The 17316-nt window shown below is 47.9% G+C and overlaps 1 non-coding gene across 1 annotated transcript; it reads left to right on the forward strand.

The window, feature by feature from the left end:
* The first annotated feature begins 8729 nt into the window (after nucleotides 1-8729).
* LOC109451902 (uncharacterized) lies at nucleotides 8730-12590 on the forward strand. The gene is made up of 3 exons (XR_012490234.1): nucleotides 8730-9343; nucleotides 11442-11636; nucleotides 11884-12590. It is a non-coding gene; the product is annotated as an uncharacterized LOC109451902 (transcript).
* The last annotated feature ends 4726 nt before the right edge of the window (nucleotides 12591-17316 follow it).

Below are 17316 nucleotides of genomic sequence, written 5' to 3' on the forward strand. Positions count from 1 at the left end.
CTAGGAAACAATCAACAAAATAAAAAGGCAACCTACTGAATGGGAGAGAATATTTGCAAATGATATATCTGACCAGGGGTTAATATTCAAAATGGATGAAGAACGCATATGACAACTTCAAAATGCAATCCAATTAAAAAATAGGTAGAGGACCTGAATAGACATTTCTCCCAAGACACACAGATGGCCAACAGACACATGAAAAGATGTTCAGCATCACTAATCATCAGGGAAATGCAAATCAAAGCCACAATAAGATGCAACCTCAGTCCTGTCAAAATGGCTATTATCAAAAAGACAACAAATGGCAGGGATCCAGAGAAAAGGGAATGCTCATACACTGTTAGAGGGATTATAAGTTGGTACAACCACTGTGGAAAATAGTATGGAGGTTCCTCGAAAAATACAAAATGGAACTACCATACAACCCAGCAATTTCACTTCTAGGCATTTACCCAAAGAAAACAAAAACACTGATTCAAAAAAACATCTGCACCCCTATGTTCATAGCATCATTATTTACAATAGCCAAGATATAGAAGCAACCTAAGTGTCCATTGATAGAAGTATGCATAAGCAAGATGTGATATATATATATATATATATATATATATATATATATATATATTATATATACATACATGTATAAAATGAATATTACACAGCAATAAAAAAGAATGAAATCTTATCATTTGTGACAACATGGATAGACCTACAAGGTATTATACTTAGTGAAATAAGTCAGACAAAAAGAGAAAATACTATATGATGTCACTTATATGTGGAATTTAAAAAACAAAACAAACAAAGCAAAACAAAAGCAGACGTATAGACACAGAGACCAAACTGATGGCTGCCAGAGGGGAGAGTGATGGGGGATGGGCAAAAAAGGTGAAGGCCATTAGGAAGTACACACTTCTAGTTATAAATTAAATAAGTCAGAGGGATGTAATATAAAGCATAAGAAATATAGTCAGTATTGTAATAACGTTGAACTTTGCACAGGACAGATGGTTACTAGACTTATCAGGGAGATCACCTCTAAGACATACAGACATCGAAAATATGTTGTACACTTGAAAACGAAATAATACTGCATGTCAATTATACCTTAAGAAAACAAAAGATTGGTTTAAAAAAAAAGGTCCAGAGAAAAACAGAATAATGACTGATTTCTTATCATAAACGATGGAAGCCAGAAGAAATAGGAACAACACAATTAAAGTACCAAAGGCAAAAAGGAACTGCCAGCCGAGAATATTATATCCAGAGAAAAGATCCTTCATAACTGGATGTAAAATAAAAAGAGCTTGGGGACACACAAACTGTGATCATAGGTCACCCACAGACCTGCATTGCAAGAAATGCTAAAGGAAGTTCCTTAAGCTGAAGAAATAAAATGCTCTGGAAATAATAGGTATGTTAGTGAATATAAAAGACAATATTTTAAATTTTCTTCTTTTAAAAAGTGTTTATGACTTCTAAAAAAATATTATCTTTTAATAATAAAATATTTTAGCTAGTTTCAATACTGCAGGAATAGGTTTATAGTAGATAGTGTGTATATACAACAAAAATAGCACTAAGAATCAGGTGGCAAAATGAAATATACTGTTTCACGCCTCCTCTATGTAAAGCAACTCAGTATTACCTCAGGTAGAATGGGTTAAGTTAAAGGTTGATATTATAACCCCTAAAATCACTAAAGACATAATGCAAAGAAAGCCAACAGGGGAATTTAGATATAATACTAAAATATTTTATTAACACAAAAAAAGGTAAGAAAGTAGGAACAGAGAAAAACAACCACAACAAAAAATGATGAGGCAAATAGAAAACAAATAGAAAATGGCAGACCTCAGTGCATGTCAATAATTACATTAAATGTAAAAAGAACACGCACTCCAATCAAAGGCAGAGATTTTAACACTTGATAAAAAGCAAGAACTACGTATATGCTGTCTACACTAGACCCACTTGAAATTCAGATTGAAAAATGGACTGGAAGTAAAAAGATGAAAAAAGATGCAAAAAAAGATGTGAAATATATATAAGCATAAAAAAGCTGAAATGCTTATAACAATATCAGTCAAAATAGACTTCAAAACGAAGCATTACTAGAGGCCAAAGGGGACTTTCCATTAGTATAAAAGGGTCATGACAATGGAAGATACAACACACATGTGTATGTGTCTCATGACAGACCTGCAAAACACATGCATGAAAAAGTGACAAAATTAAAAGCAGAACTAGACAAGGCCATAGTAGGAGACTCAAACACACCTTCCTCGGGGACGAATAGAACAATTACACCAGAAACCAGTGAAGATGGATACGGACGATGTGAATCGTATTACCAACCACTTTAACCTAGTTGACACAGAACACGACACCAAACAACGGTGCGATAAACATTTTCAAGTGTAAATAGATATTCACCGAGTACACCATAGAGTGTGTAATGAAATGAATTTCAATAGGGTTCAAAAGAACGGAACCTTACAAAGTATGTTTTCTGACCACAAAGGAAGGGAATTTGAAATCCTACCTGAATTCAGTTGGTAGCAGAAAGCTCACCCTGTCTGGCATCCTTGGAAATTTGGGGGGAAATATTCTTCCCCTCTGCAGCTTTCCAGTGAGCACTGGGCTGGGGCAGCTAAAATAATTGTATTTTGAAAGTAACAGTTACTTCCCCCCACCCCCACCCCACCCTGGAGTTAATGGCAGAAAATGCATCTCCAACTGGAGTTAGCACAAAATGAATGCACCTGCTCATGTAACAGGAAGCGGACTGACTGGTTTCTTGCCCTCAACCTCCCAGCTCTGCTGTCCTCCGAGTAGACTCCCTGTCAATCAAGGTGTCCTGGTGACAAGAGGACCACCTTCAGCTTCACATCCAGCAGAAACAGCTCCTGTTTACCAAGAGGCACCTCTGGAGTCCTTTCAGTATCACTGGTTCTGACAGGCTAAGTGAAGGTCACATGACCACCCTTGACTCTGGGGTTTGAATCCATCACGCCACTCACTGCAGAGTTTGATAGTGAGTTTGTGCTTTCCCAAAGGAACACGAAAGTTAAGAAGAGGGAATGAGTGCTGGGCAGGCCATGGCAGCAGAGTGCCCGCCCTGTGACCACTGGGCTTGAAGATGGTGGTGCCGGAGGTAGGGAGGGGAGTGGAAGGTCCAGGACCGAGAAGGAGCCCCAGCCGGGAGGGGCTACCCACAGCCTCGCTCCTGCCAGGGGTCGCCTCCAGGTGGGGTTATGAGTGACTGTGTATACATGTGTACACACACACCTTGTTTCTGGTTTCTTTTCCTATTTTCTCAATGAATGTAGATTAGTTCTGGATAAATATTTTCTTTAGAAAGCACACATACCGTGTTTCCCCGAAAATAAGACCTAGCCAGACATCAGCTGTAATGAGTCTTTTGGAGCAAAAATTAATATAAGACCTGGTATTTATATTATATTAATTATATTATTATATTATATTATATTATGCTGTATTATTATATTATATGCTCCAAAAGACACATTAGAGCTAGGTCTTATTTTCAGGGAAACACGGTATTTAAGACTAAAATATTTAGGAGTTGGACTTTCTGTTTGAGAAATAATTATAGTGTAGTGGAAAGATGCTTATCTTAAGGTCCGAAATGTATGGTGCCCAGGTGTCCCTGCCAGCTGTGAAACACTTAGCAGCTCATTTCTTCTTTTAGACTTAAAAATGGGAGTCACTGCTGATTTAATGAGCTCATAAGTTGTGGAGCCTGTGGAGACAGTGCACGTCAACAGGCGTTCTATATACAGAATGTCTCACAAATAGGAGAGAATGTTATTTGTATTTCAATTCTGGAAGCCATAGGAAAGTCACCTGTGCTTTGCTCTGTATGCAGGATGAATGCACCCCCACCCTCCTGAGTCACAGCCTTGCCTTGCCAAAGGGAGAAGGCTTCACCTGTGATATTTCTAGGCTTGAACTACTAAACAAATAGAAATAACAGGCATAGCTTGGCACCAAAGTGAGGGGCAGAGGCAATTAAAAATAAATCAAGGCATCTTGGAAAAAGTCATTTGCAGAAACAGTTGTGTCCACAGCATGAAATATGGAAGGAAATACATTAAAGCAAAAATTAATTTAATAAACATTCAACCTCATTCTTTTTAAAGGAGAGAATCTGATAAAATCCTTCATTAGGCAAAGTCTCGGCAGGGAAACAGACTTTTCAAAGAGAAGAACCTCGTAGGTTACAGACGTGAGAGAGAGCACAGTGCTCGTCTGTGTGCAGCTTGAGAAACCAGACAGGAAGGCTTTAGCGATGCACAGCAGAAAGTGAGGGCTCCTAGGAACCCCTTCAGCCGTGTCCATTCATATTCCAGTAAGGCCATCAAGCTAGAGCTACGCAAAGCCTGCCAGACCATGTCCATCTCTAGAACCCAGACACATCCCAGATGGGATTCAAGACCCAGAAATGTCTATATGAAGCCGTCTCCCACTTGGTGCTTTGACATTTGCTCTGGGCCTCTGAGCAGACAAGCCAGTGAAGAAGGTTATTATCTGGTCTCTCCCAAAATGATCGCAGAGGCTAGCTGAATGTGGGGAGATCAGCTGACCTCCCCAAACGCCTGCTGACGGACGTGGTGGGCATTTGATAGATGCCATCCCAGAATTCTTTTTCTGGTCGCTTCCTAACAATACTCAGCTCTTTCTTCCAGTATCCCCCTCCGCTCATAGCCCCACCCACAATTCCACATCAGAGCCTTCAGGGACTCAGATCAGAGCACACATTCAACTCTGAGTCCTGGTTATTAGTTCAGAGGTGGCATGTGAACCAGGTCTATCCAGCCAACACAACTCTCAGGACTCTGCTGGAATGTTGAGACAGAAACACTCACCTTTGGGACAGTGTTGTGGGCAGGCAGGAAACCTCGAATTATGGCAGCCACCTTGACTGTAAGAAAGGAGACCAGCCCAGGGACCAAGCCAACACACAGAGAAGAGCCCAGAGAGAACTGTGGGGAACTAGAGCGCCCTGATCGGGCCATTCCTGAAGCTGTACTTCCCTTGACACCCAGTAATTTATTCCAGTAGGAATAAATCCTGTTTGGTGTACAGGCTGGTTGGAATTTTGCTGTTGTTTGATGTCTGCATGTTAAGAGTTCTGACACTAAGGCAGGTCAGAGAATGGGAAAGACAAAGGGAAAAAAGAGAAACGAAGGGAGAGGGAAGTTAAGAGAGAAAAGAAAGAAGAAAGAGAAGAGGACAAAACATTTAAAAAGGCAGGAGAATAAGAGGCTCACAGAGCAGTTTGGGGGGATCCAGGCTGGTGTGCCCATCTCTCTCATTTACAGATGAGAAAACTGAGGCCCTGAGACTGGAAGTGACCGTCCCAGGGCCACACCACCAGTGTGCACTGGCATGAGAACCGGAGAGGCCTGGCACCAGCCACGCTCTTCTGTCCCCCAAGCCAGGAATACAGAAAAGCAGCTTTGTAACTAAAGTAGTTCTTGCTCATTACAGGAAATTGGGGATAGGACTATGAGTAGAAAGAAAAAAGCCATAAATTCACCCGCAGGTACAACCACTATCAATATTTTACCAATTTTCCTGTCAGATTTGTTTCCTATACTTCCTGTCGGGATAATTTTTAGAGTGGTCTCTAAAAAACACTTTTTACATTTTATAATTTATTCCCCGATTTTTTTCTCTTAATGTTATTTCATAAACATCCCCTCATGTTACTATATGTTCTTCAGAAACCTCATTGTTATGACTCTATCTTATTCAATCAGATAGATACGTCCCCATGTGAGTACATTACACCATTACATCATTTTCCTAACATTGGACCTACTCCTTTTTCCTAATTTTTCAATGTGTATTTTCAAAACAGTTTAGGGAAAGGTTTCTTGCATAAAACTTTTCTTATTTAGGGTTATTTACTTAGAATATTCCCAGAAGTGAAATCGTAGGGTCAAAGGTAGACATTAGTGTTGCCAAATTTATCAGCTAACAATACAGGATGTGAATTTTAATTTTAAGTTATTTGTTGTGATCTGAAATTCAAATTTCACTGGGTGTCCTATATTTTTATCAAGCAACCTTCGCAAGAATATTTTAAAGGGTTTTTTGCATATTTCTAGTGCCCTTTTTACTCTAACACATTGCCTTAGGTTAGAAAAGAGAGAAAAGGAGAGAATAACGTTCAACATTTTATTTTGTGCCATGCGCTGTTTTAAACATCAGCATGTTTCCACCTCATGTTGACCTTGAAGGTAAGGTATTATTTTTAGCCCCACTTTGCAGATAAGAAAGCTGAGGTGGTGAAGTGAAGTACAAGGTTCAAGACTACACAGCTAGGCCGTGGAGACAAACCTCACCCAGGAAGCCCAACTGCCACGGCGTCCCCAGGAGCTGAAGGGAATCGGCCGTACCCCCGAGACACGCAGGCTTCCCTGCGACACCTTCCGGGTCCCCCTCAAAGTCAAACTCGACCCCTGGAACAGCTCCCCCCACCCCCACAGACCCCACATCTTCACATACATTAACAGGACAATATGTGGAAAGAGGAGGCAGAGAATTTCCATTACACATAATGGAAACAATTTCATAAAATTCACTTGAAACTGGTCAGTTCTGTCTCAAATCCCCCTCTAGCCGCCTGCCTGGGCCTCCTTCTTGTTCAGCCGTCTGTTCATCCTCCAGCCTCATTCTCTTCCCACCAAGGACCTCCTTCTTCTCCCCAACCCCTCCTGCTCCCACCACACCCCCACTTCCCTTTTTCCTTTAGGGAAAATTGGGGACTCCTTTATCTTGATGGTCTGTGACTTCATGCCCTTCACTCCAGACTCAAAGCAGCCCTCCTCCTCCGCCCTCTCACCCTCCCGGAAAGGAGGGGTCATGCTTAACAAATATGTTCCCATTTAATCTTCTCTATTTTAAATACCAAACAGTAAGGGATTTCACTCCTTCTTTCTCCCATCTCTCCCATGCTCCGCGTCCCCCTTGCTTCCTAATGTGACACACAGCGAGCAAAGGGCAGGAGGGGAACCTTGGTGGTCAGCGTCTCTGCAGAATACCATGACTTCCTGGGTGCAGCAGGGACCCCAGGTGAGTCGGAGACATGTCATCAGCAGCCTCAGATGAACATGGAGAGTGAGCCTGCTCCTGGGGCCTCAGACAAAGGGCTGTGAGGGCTGGGGAGGAACAGCACTCCACCTGGGTATCCTGGAAGGCTTTCTGGGGGAGGTGCTACTTCACTGGGCATTGAAGGGCGGGTAAACTTTGCCCTTGTGGGGACGGTGTGGACTTGGGGAGGAGCCACCCTCCCCAGGGAGGACATTTTGAAGACACCGTCCAGGACGAGAGTGCTGGGTTTTAGTCCGAATCATGTGAAGTTCTCTCACTTCCCTGTATTTGTCAGGATCTCCGCTGGTTGTTGCCAAAGGATCATGGGTACAGCTGGCACTGACCTTTGGGGTCTCCGCTTGGGGAAACTCCCTACGCAGCCAGTGCCCCCCCAGCCCCATTATTTGGAATGTTCACAAACGTGTCTAACATTTTTAAACTGCTCATAAAAATGGACCAGTCAGCAAACGGCTGAAGTACTGTAATTAGTTCCCTTTGCTGGGAACAAACAGTGTTCCTCAGTTATTGTACTGATTGTGCGAGGATTTATGTGGAGGACAACAAATAGGCCTCTGAGGCTCTGTCCTTCTACCTGCCCACAGGGGAAGAATCTAATTAAAACAAAGAAAAAATATTAATATTTAACAGTGTGATTTTCCCCACATCCTTTCTACTTCTCAGCCTCACCCAGTGGCAGCTCCAAAAATTCCCCCCAAAAAGAATGCACAAAATTCCACGAGGGTGATTCTGCCGGAGCACAGTCTTAGTAAGTGGCAGCGAGCTCTGGGACCCACCAAGCTTCTCCCTCACACCAGTGTGTCCCCAGCTTCCACTGCCCTCCGAGGATGCCCTGGCCTCCTGCCTCAGAGCTGCGGTCAGTCCCACTCTGTCCCTTTGCTTGGAGAACCTGGGGGAGGAATGGGAAACACAATAAAGGCCCTGCTGTTGCCAGGAGGACCCTGTGCGATGGGGAAGCACACGCCTAGCAGAGTGCCTGGCACGTAGTAGGCCCTCAACCTCATTGCTACGGCAGACTGGGAGACCCAGGTCAGGTGAGGGAGGGTGGCAGAGCCAGGGTGTGGGCGTCCGGCTCATCAGTCTTCGTGTGTCCTGACTTGCTTCCATTACTGGCCTGCAGTGCTGGCCGGAGTCTCCACCACTGGTCAAAAGGCCCTTGTTACCAGGACTTCCCTGCTAATCACCTGTGGCTGGACACACGCTTGTGGCCCCACTCCGGACCCACCTTCATCCTGTTCTTGAATGGACACATGTCTTTCTGTATCTGCTAGATTATTTTTGATTCCAAGAGACAGATGGTTCAAACAAACCGACTTAAACAAAAAAGGGATTTCATCACTGAAATGTGCAGGGGCGGGACTTCAGGCATAGCTAGATCCAGTGGCTGGACCAATGTCATCAGAACTTGGCTTTTTCCTCTGGGCACCTCTCTCAGGCAGCCTGGATTCTCAGACAAGCTGTCCTCTAAGGGTTGCAAGACGGTTACTGCAGCTCTTGCTTCCCATCTCAGCTCATTCAAAGTGAGGTCCCCCCCACCAACACACCAGGGATTCCAGAAAACATCTCGCCACATCCCACTGGCTCTGGCAGAAGGGTCACATGCCCATTCTGAACCAATCAGTGTGTCCAGAGGGATGTGAAGAAGGATTGACAGGGCTGCTTCCTCCTGGTTCCTGTGAGTGCAGTTGGTGGGCTCACAGGTCGCCCGGGGGGAGGGAAGGGTGGGTTGTTCAGTGGATGGTCTAGCCAGAATGAAGCTCCACTGTGAAGTTTCATTTCCTGCACTGGAGAACAGTGGAGGCAGCTTCCAGAGTGATCTCAGCACAGGGGCTCACGGCCAGGTTCCGCCCTCAGATGGGTTGTGTTTGCTCCACAAAGACTCTTTGAATGTGAATTCATTGTCAACAGTAAACATCTGCAGAGTCCCCAAAGCACTCAGGTTTCCAGCTTCCACGGTGAAATCGGTCTCTAGCCAGTCGGGGCTGCCCTGGGTGGGCCTGGCCTGTCTGCAGTCAGCACAGAGCCGGCTGCCTCAGTCCTGTCACTTACGGCCTGGATGTGGTGGCAGCTGGTTTGCAGGCCCTGGCAGCCGTGGGCCCCGGGGAGACGTGCTTCTCCTCCTTGACAGCACCCCTGGCACACGTCACTCGCCCGGAGCTGAGCTGTTGGACCAGGATTGCAGCTTCTTCCATCTCAGGTGAGTGTCACGGAGGCCAGGAGGTTGGTGGGCAGTGGGGAGGGGACCACTTGACAGAGAGGGGAGCTGGATCTTGCTGAAGTCCAGGGATAGTGTGGTGGAAACAAGTGTTAACCAGAGCAGCCGGAAATAGTGGACAGAGAGGGGCGGCCTTCTCTCGTCCTGTTCCTGTGCCTGAAATGGAGGAAACTTGGCTAAATGACCCTATGAAGTCCAAAGAAAGAGTAACACAGAGCGTGAGCAGTTTCTTTGTCTCGGGACGATGGGACACTTAAGCAGGACCAGGTGGCAGACACGGCACCTGGTCTGCTGAGGCATTGTCACCTTTCCTCCATCCTCCCTTCTTCCCCCACCCCACGGGCTCCCCTGGAAATCAAGTTCTCAGACTGGGGGGTATGTCCCTCCTTTGCTGGGAGCTATTCCGCGTGTGGGGGCTCATTCACGTAAGCAGGTCCAGGTCAGAGCAAACTCATTGGGAAACTGAATCCATTTCTCTCTTGTGGGAGAGGCAGGAAAAGGGGGGAAGAGGAGAAGGGAGGCTGAGCCACAGTCCCTGTGCTGTTAGGCTCCCATATGCACCCCAAATCTGTCCACGTCTCTCCGCCTTCAACCCAGACCTGGACCCATCATCTCACCAGGCTAGCAGCTCTCTTCTCTCTACTGGTCTCCCAGTGGCCACCCTTGCTTAAAATCCACCAACGGCTTCCTAGTTAATGGGGATAAAATCCAAAATCTTGGCCAAGACCTAAAACGCCTTTGGCGATGTGTCTTCTCCCTCCCTCTCTGTGACGGAATCTGCAGGTGTCTCACTCATTCCATTCTGGTCTTGACCAGAAACTGTGCCCCACTCGACCCACAACCCCACAGCCTAGCACTATGCCTGCCACACAGTGGGTGTGTGAGGGAGGAAGGGAGGGAGGAAGAGGAAGGGAGGGAGGGAGGAGGGAGGGAGGAAGGGAGGGAGGAAGAGGAAGGGAGGGAGGGAAGGAGGGATTAACAGGGTTTGAACCCCATTCTGAGCAGCCTGCACTTCTGTTTATCAGTAGTTAAAGACAACTCCTAGCAAATCCCTATAGACTTCATTTAAAATTTAACTGGGGTGCAAGAATGGCAAAGGGAACACGACAGAAGTGGCATTATTTTACAGTTTATTTAATTCACTCCTCCTGCTGGCGCTAAGTTAATTCATCTCCATGGCTAAAGGACTGAGCTGAAATATTAAGCTCCAAGGCAGCACTGGAACAGATAATGGAGCTGTGCCTGCCCAGCAGAGTGGGAAGATAAAAGAGAAAACTGCTGCTTCCAGGAGAAAATAAAGGGGGTACGGGGGGAGAAGTAAGAGAAGCCTTTTTTCTAATGGTTCATTTTCTTTCTCTTTAGTCCAAAGTAATAAAAGCAAATAAGTTTGTGTTTAGAATCACAGACATAGTCCAAGGCCATTATATAAAGATACTATCTTCCCAGTGAAACTTTGTCAGAAGTTCTCACAGTCGAAAGCATGCAAAGTGGATTAAAATATCACAGGCAAGCAGCGGAGTGTTGAAATGACAGAATATTATTAAACCTGTATATTTATCCCTTAATTTTCATCTCCACATGAGACCCCAGCGTGGTGCTGTTTCCACATGGCCAGCTAAGTGGTGCAGGGACACTTGCCTGGGCTGCACCCCAAACGCCTTCCTAGTCCCCAGCCTCCTGCTTGAAAGGAGCCCAATCCGCGAATCTAAATAAACAGAGAAAGGCGGCCCTTCTGCCTGGATGACATTTAACTGTCATTCCCTCCCCTGAGAGCCACAAAAATCCCAAGGGAGCTGGTGGGTGGTGGTGACAGAAAACTTCCCGGAGAAGAAGCAGCTGGGGTGCAGGGCCGGTTGGGAGTTAACAAGAGTGGGGGGCTACTGCTGTCTTTGGGCTGGTGTGGGGAGAAGAGCATGGGCTGGGGTGGGCAGCAGAGCAGGAGGGCCTCTCTGGGCCTGCTTCCTCGCTGGTGAGTGCTAGCAGCTACCAGCTATGGGGTGTTCTCTGTACCTCACTACAGACACAGCCTCTCAGTTAGTTCTCACAACAGCCCATGACGTGGGGGCTACTGTCCTCCCAGTTTTACAGTTGAGGAACCAAGACTCAGAGACCAAGAACTCGCTCAGGTCCTGCCAGTGGCCTGTGACGGCGCCAGGGTGGAGCCCAGCTCTGCCCGACTCCGATGCAAAGCATTCTGGACGGTGCCTTGTCCAGCGGCAGCTTGGGAGGGAGGACTCGCCAATCCGCATGGCCCCTCCTTGTCCCCACATTCCAGGTGAGGAAACAGGTAACTCATTTACGCACGGCCAATGCGCGTCGGTGATGGAGCCCAGGTCGGCCGCTCCCATTCCTTACTCGATACTGCCCAGCGACGTAGCCGAGCACAGCCCACTCCCCAGCTTCCCCTCCTGTGCCTGTTATTTCAGTAAGCTCCGATCTGTATTACCCTGAAACCACATCTGGATGGAGCCTCTTCTGACAGAGGCATTCTGCATTCACAAGATGCCGCTTTCTTTCTGCAGATGTGGTGGCTCTGTCACTGGCCAGTGGCAGAAGGCCAGCCCCTCCCCACACCCCCAGAAGAGCTCCCGGGGTGCGTAGGCTGTACATCCAGACTCCCCACCCGTTCTGCCTTTGTGTCTGTGGTGGAGTAATTAATCATTTCAATGCCGGCTGTGTCTACGTGCATTACTTACTATAACAGTCAATTCTGTTCTTAAAAATAAACAAATGTAAACCACTGATTTGATGGATTTTTAAAAACAAAATTAGCTAAAACTTTGATCTAAAGTACAATCAGTCTTAAGAACAAAGAACTGGTCAAACCCTCAATGATGCCAAATTCTTGAAAGCAAAGTATCATTCATTCACTCATTCATTCATTCATTCATTCAAACATGTGACAGGGGCTGGGCTGGCTCTGTGGGGAGTGGATCAAAGAAACTGACACCAAAATCCCCTCAATCTTTCCTCCTGACCGAGGACCAGGGCAGAAACCAGACAGTAAACCGGGGCTACATCTCAGCTGCTGAGCCAGCAAGATAGCAGTGGAAACGCCACTACCCCTGAGCCCTGGGGGTCATTTAAGGGTGCCGTATTAGCTTGCACTGCTGCATAGCAAATTGCCACAAACTTAGCAGCTCAAAACAAGCCACATTTATCATCTCACACTTTCCATGGCTCAGGCAGGAATCTATGTGTGTTATGTGTCATTGATTTGGCTCCGACTCCTGGCCACCCTGTGAATGAGTGACACCCATTGTGTCCTGTCCTCAGCCCTGCTCAGCTCCTGTGGACTCAGCCTACGGCTTCTTTTATGGAGACCATGCACCTCACATTTGGTCTTCCTCTTTTCCCACTGCCTTCTGTTTTTCCCAGCAGTGTTGTCTTTTCCAAGGAACCCTGCCTTCTCATGATGTCCCTTCAGGACAGCTTCTGTCTTGTCATTTTTGCCTCCTACAATGTTTCAGGCTTAATTTGTGCTAATACCCAGCTGTTCATCTTCCTGGTGGTCCCAGGTCTCCGTAGTGCTCGCCTCATATTTCCAATGAATCAATCAATTTGTTTCCTATCAGCCTTCTTCACTGTCCAGCTGTCACATGGGGACGTAGTAACTGGGAAGACGAGGGTGTGGGTGGCTCAGTCTTGGTCTCTGAGGACACAGCTTTGCTCTTGGTGACCCCTCCTGATTCTCTTCCCACTGCTGCCCTTCCGAGGCTCAGCCTCCTCTTGATGTCTTGGCTGCCCCCTCCTTGAATTGATGACCGAATCGAGGTGAGCAAAGTCTTCAACTATGTTGAGATCTTTCTTCATTGTGCTTCTAAAGCTGCACCATTCCACGTGGAAACCTTCCAGAACCGAGGGTTCTCCAGAGAAACAGAACCCTAGGTGTACCCGTTTCCGTACACAAAGAGCTTTATTGTAAAGGAACGTCCCATGACTGTGGAGACTGAGCAGTCCAGACCCAGTAGCGCCGAGGGTACACGCGCCCTCAGAACCTGAAGGCCTGAGAAGCAGGAGAGCCAATGGCAGGTACCAGTGTGCGTCTAAAGGCAGAAGCCTGGCATACCAGCTCCGAGACGGTCAGGCAGAAGGAAAGAACCACCTCTCCCTTACTCAGCCTTCAGCTCTGGTCAGGTCCTCCTGGGCCCACCCACGTTGGGAAGGGCAATCTCTTTTCCTCAGTCTACCATTCAGGCGTTAATCTCATCCAGACATACCCAGAAATTATGTTTAACCACCCATCTGGCACATAGTGGTCCGGTCAAGTTGACACGTAAAATTAACCATCACACGTATTTCGTGTACATATGGATACATAGGAAACACAACTTTTTAAAGATTGAAAAAATAGGAAAATGCACTCAGTCACATCTGTGGAGCCTGCACTTGACAAAACGGCAATCCTAATGTGAAAGCCACTGTTATAGCCTTCCTGTCACTGTCCCAGAGACCTTTCCTCTATTCTCTTGAATTCCCTAGTCCTCCAGTCTCGTGACCTGAAACAGTTCTCCCCCGTGAGGCAGCGAGACGTGATCCCAGACTGTAATACGTTGTAGTTTCTAACTGTTCAGCCAGACTTTCTGATTCAGCACATTTTAATCAATTTTATGTGCTAAGATCATGAAGATATCGTCTGTAACAATCCCAGCTGACCACCCAATGTCAGGCGGATAAAAGTATTAATGTCAGCTTCTTGCAGCCTGGCAGAGGGCAACACCCAGCTTGACAAGCAAACGAATGGCAGGGAGTCGCCTGGGGTGGGGGGGCTGATGCACCCGTGTGAATGAAGCGCTCCATCAGTGACAGCTGCACTCTGGCAGAGCCCACGGGCCAGAGCTCGCCGGTGGGGTCCTCTGGCCCGCAGACGGGGCTGTGGGACGTCAATCAGATGTGTCCCTGGGGACAATCCAGCCTCAGTAACGTGCTCCAGGTTGTGTGCTCAGTCACCCAACACTGATCTTAACAGCCTTATTCTCCCTGCCAAAGTGTCTCCATCTTGTCTTCTACCTGTCAGGTAGTTCCAGCTGTGACCACAGCTCTGGGCCTTCTGAGGACACCAAGCAATTCCAGATAAAGGCTGATTTCTTGGGGCCACAGCAGTATGACACCATCTGTCCTCCTCCAGCCGGGGGTGTGTCCCTTTGATCCCAGGGCCTGGCTCACGCTTCAAAGACAACACAAGCTGTCCGGTGCCTGCTTTCTGACTCATATCACTCTGTGAGTATTCATGCTTCTCGGCTGCCCGCAGCAGGCTGAGATTCTCGCTCCTGATTTAAGTGGAGCCATGGCAGACTGTGTCACAAATGCATGTCACTGCCCAGGGCTGTGCCGGGGACCCTGCACAGTGGCCTCTGACTCCTACTCCAGTGCTCGTCTCCCAGCCTCTCCCAGCACTGGGGAGGACAAGCCAAGTTGGTCCCATGAGAGGGAGCAGCGAATCCAAGCAGCGTCTCTTCACTCTCCAAAGGCAGGAAAACTCTCTGCCTTGCTCCAAAGAAAACCGCGGTGTGAAAAGCTAAGAATCGTTTGACGAAGTTAGCAGCTTCTGCAGTGGCTCTGACGTCACGGGCCTGTGACACGCGATGCAGAGGCCTCCGTGCAGGGACGAAGCGCGCCCAGCAGATCACCTGCAGCCCAGTCACAGCACAGCCATCACTTTGCCCACTCGGCGCCTGCAAACATCCCGTTCATAATCCGAGTGCTAAGCAGAGACCTGGGCTGCGGCGATACTGCCAGGCCTGCTGCTCAAACAGGAAGCCTCACCGGTGAGCGCCCCTCCTGGGCAGGGTGTTTGGTTTTTTGCTTAACAAAATCGACAAGCAGAATGAAACCGTCATCAACCTCATCATCCAGACACGGGAGCCAGGAGGCCGTCTGCCGGAGTGGAGCCAACTGCCCCAAGTTCGCGGTAACGAGCGTGATGGAGGGAAGGAGGATCTGTGCTGGAAGGTTCTCAGACCCGGATTGAGGCGCCAAGGGAAAGCAGACAGAGACCCATGGCATTTTCATGCGGATTTGGGGAAAGTGGGGAGGAAGGAGGGGGAAAGGGAGGCAGGGTGAGAGGAGCAGGCAAGAAGGAAACAGGAAAGAGAGGGACACCTGCGAAGGTGTAGTGTCTGCTCAGAAACTGACCCAAAGGACACGTGGAAACCTGCACGTCTGCCTTGCCCGAGGTCCAAAGGGACTTACACTCCCCAGCCTGCAGGGCATGCCCCTCCCCCACCCAGGGAGCTGGGCTGGAGACAGAAAGGGCTGTCGGCAGTCTGTGGAGTCAGAGCTGGAGCAAGTCACCGATTGTCTCTCTGCCTCCATTTCCTGGTTTCATCTCCGGGTGACAGGAGTAGCACGCCCCTCTGAGGGTGCTTGTGATGATTCAGTGAGAGGGCACATGCTGCCTGCTTAGCACAGGGACTGCCAGCTTTCACTAATACGCTGTCAGATAGGAAATGAAGCCTGGCGTCCCTGGAGGCCTGCACTCTTGCTGGGATGAGCTCCCTGCGGCAGCGGTATTCCAAACGCTGCTGCATAGCACCCCCAGAAGCTGGCACCCAAACTCAGGCTGCTTTCCCTCCCTCATTTGCAAATCCCCCACCCCCACCCCTTCCATAACAAGGAAGAGAAGCTGGGTGCAAAGGGAGAGAGTTGCCTGCCCTGGAGCATAAGCCAGCTGTGCCCTGGCCCCTGCATGCCCAGTCACACTGGCGTAAGGAACCGGGCACCATGTGAATCTGCCCTCTCTCCCCATAGAGCCTGCTTTGCACCTGCCCCAGCTGATGACATTGGTGATGAGCATAACTCGTCAGCATAACTCACGGATCTACTGCTCCGTGCTTTCCCTGTGGGAAGAAGGGGAGCCCCTCAGGCTGGGGAGGGGTCCGAGGCCCAGCTTCTGGGAGGTGCTCGGACCTCCCTATCTTGCCTGTTGTCTTTTCTGAAATGGTGACATGGAGCCACAGGGTTTATGCACGAGGACCTCACTGGCTGGGACAAGGCCGTGTATCTTAGAGGCAGAGCCGCTGTGCCCTCTGGAGCCTCCATGCACGTGAGACCCAAGGACTTTTGCAGACAGAAGACGGAGGGACTTCTCAGCCTCTGTAACTGTGTGAGCCAACCCTTGTCACATACATCTAGATCTAGGTGTGGTTATAGACATATATCCTATTGGTTCCGTTTCTCTGGAGAACCCTGATTATCACAATATGTTTACCTCTGACTCTTAAAAAAACAACCATTTTTCCCTAAATGAGGAAAAGAGAACTGAATGAAGGAAAAGGGGAGGATAGTCCATGAAGAGCAAAGCACGTTAGGGTCTGGTTTAGAAAGAGGATGAAAATACACAAACTCTCTGTAGAAAATGTATGGAACTATATGGGATAAAGTTAGGTGTACACACGTACTTTGTTGTTATATTTTTATAGAAAACAATGGGATCACAGAAAACTTACTCTTCTTCAGCTTGCTGGCTTTTGCCCATGACTCATGACACGTCGCCCAGCTCGATGACACCCGCTCACATGGGCTTACACAGGCGTCCCTTGTTGAAGAGCCAGTGAACACCTTCCCGTTTTCACATATAAGCCACGCTTTGAGGAACATCCCTGCACGTGTGTTCTGCGCTGTTGAAGACAGACCGGAATGGAGTTCACAGACGTGTGCTCGCGGAACAAACAGCACGTGGCGGGTGAGCATAGCTGGTCATCAGCAACCGAGCCTCCTCGGGGCTTCAGTGTTTTCTGCGCCAGTAAAACATACAGTCTGCGGAGGAAGCTGCACGCCTTAGTGGTCCTGGGTGGCTGAGGGGTCCCCACTTATCCCCACTGGGCGGGACACTAACCTTTCTGGAAATCATTGGCTCACTTTGTTCAACCTTTGGAAGCAAGATTAACGTTAGAATCATTTAATTATTTGAATAGATGATATACTCAACGGGTTGAAAAATCAGAAGTGATAAA

Source organism: Rhinolophus sinicus, linkage group LG11 (assembly GCF_036562045.2).
Source record: "Rhinolophus sinicus isolate RSC01 linkage group LG11, ASM3656204v1, whole genome shotgun sequence".
Taxonomy (NCBI): domain Eukaryota; kingdom Metazoa; phylum Chordata; class Mammalia; order Chiroptera; family Rhinolophidae; genus Rhinolophus; species Rhinolophus sinicus.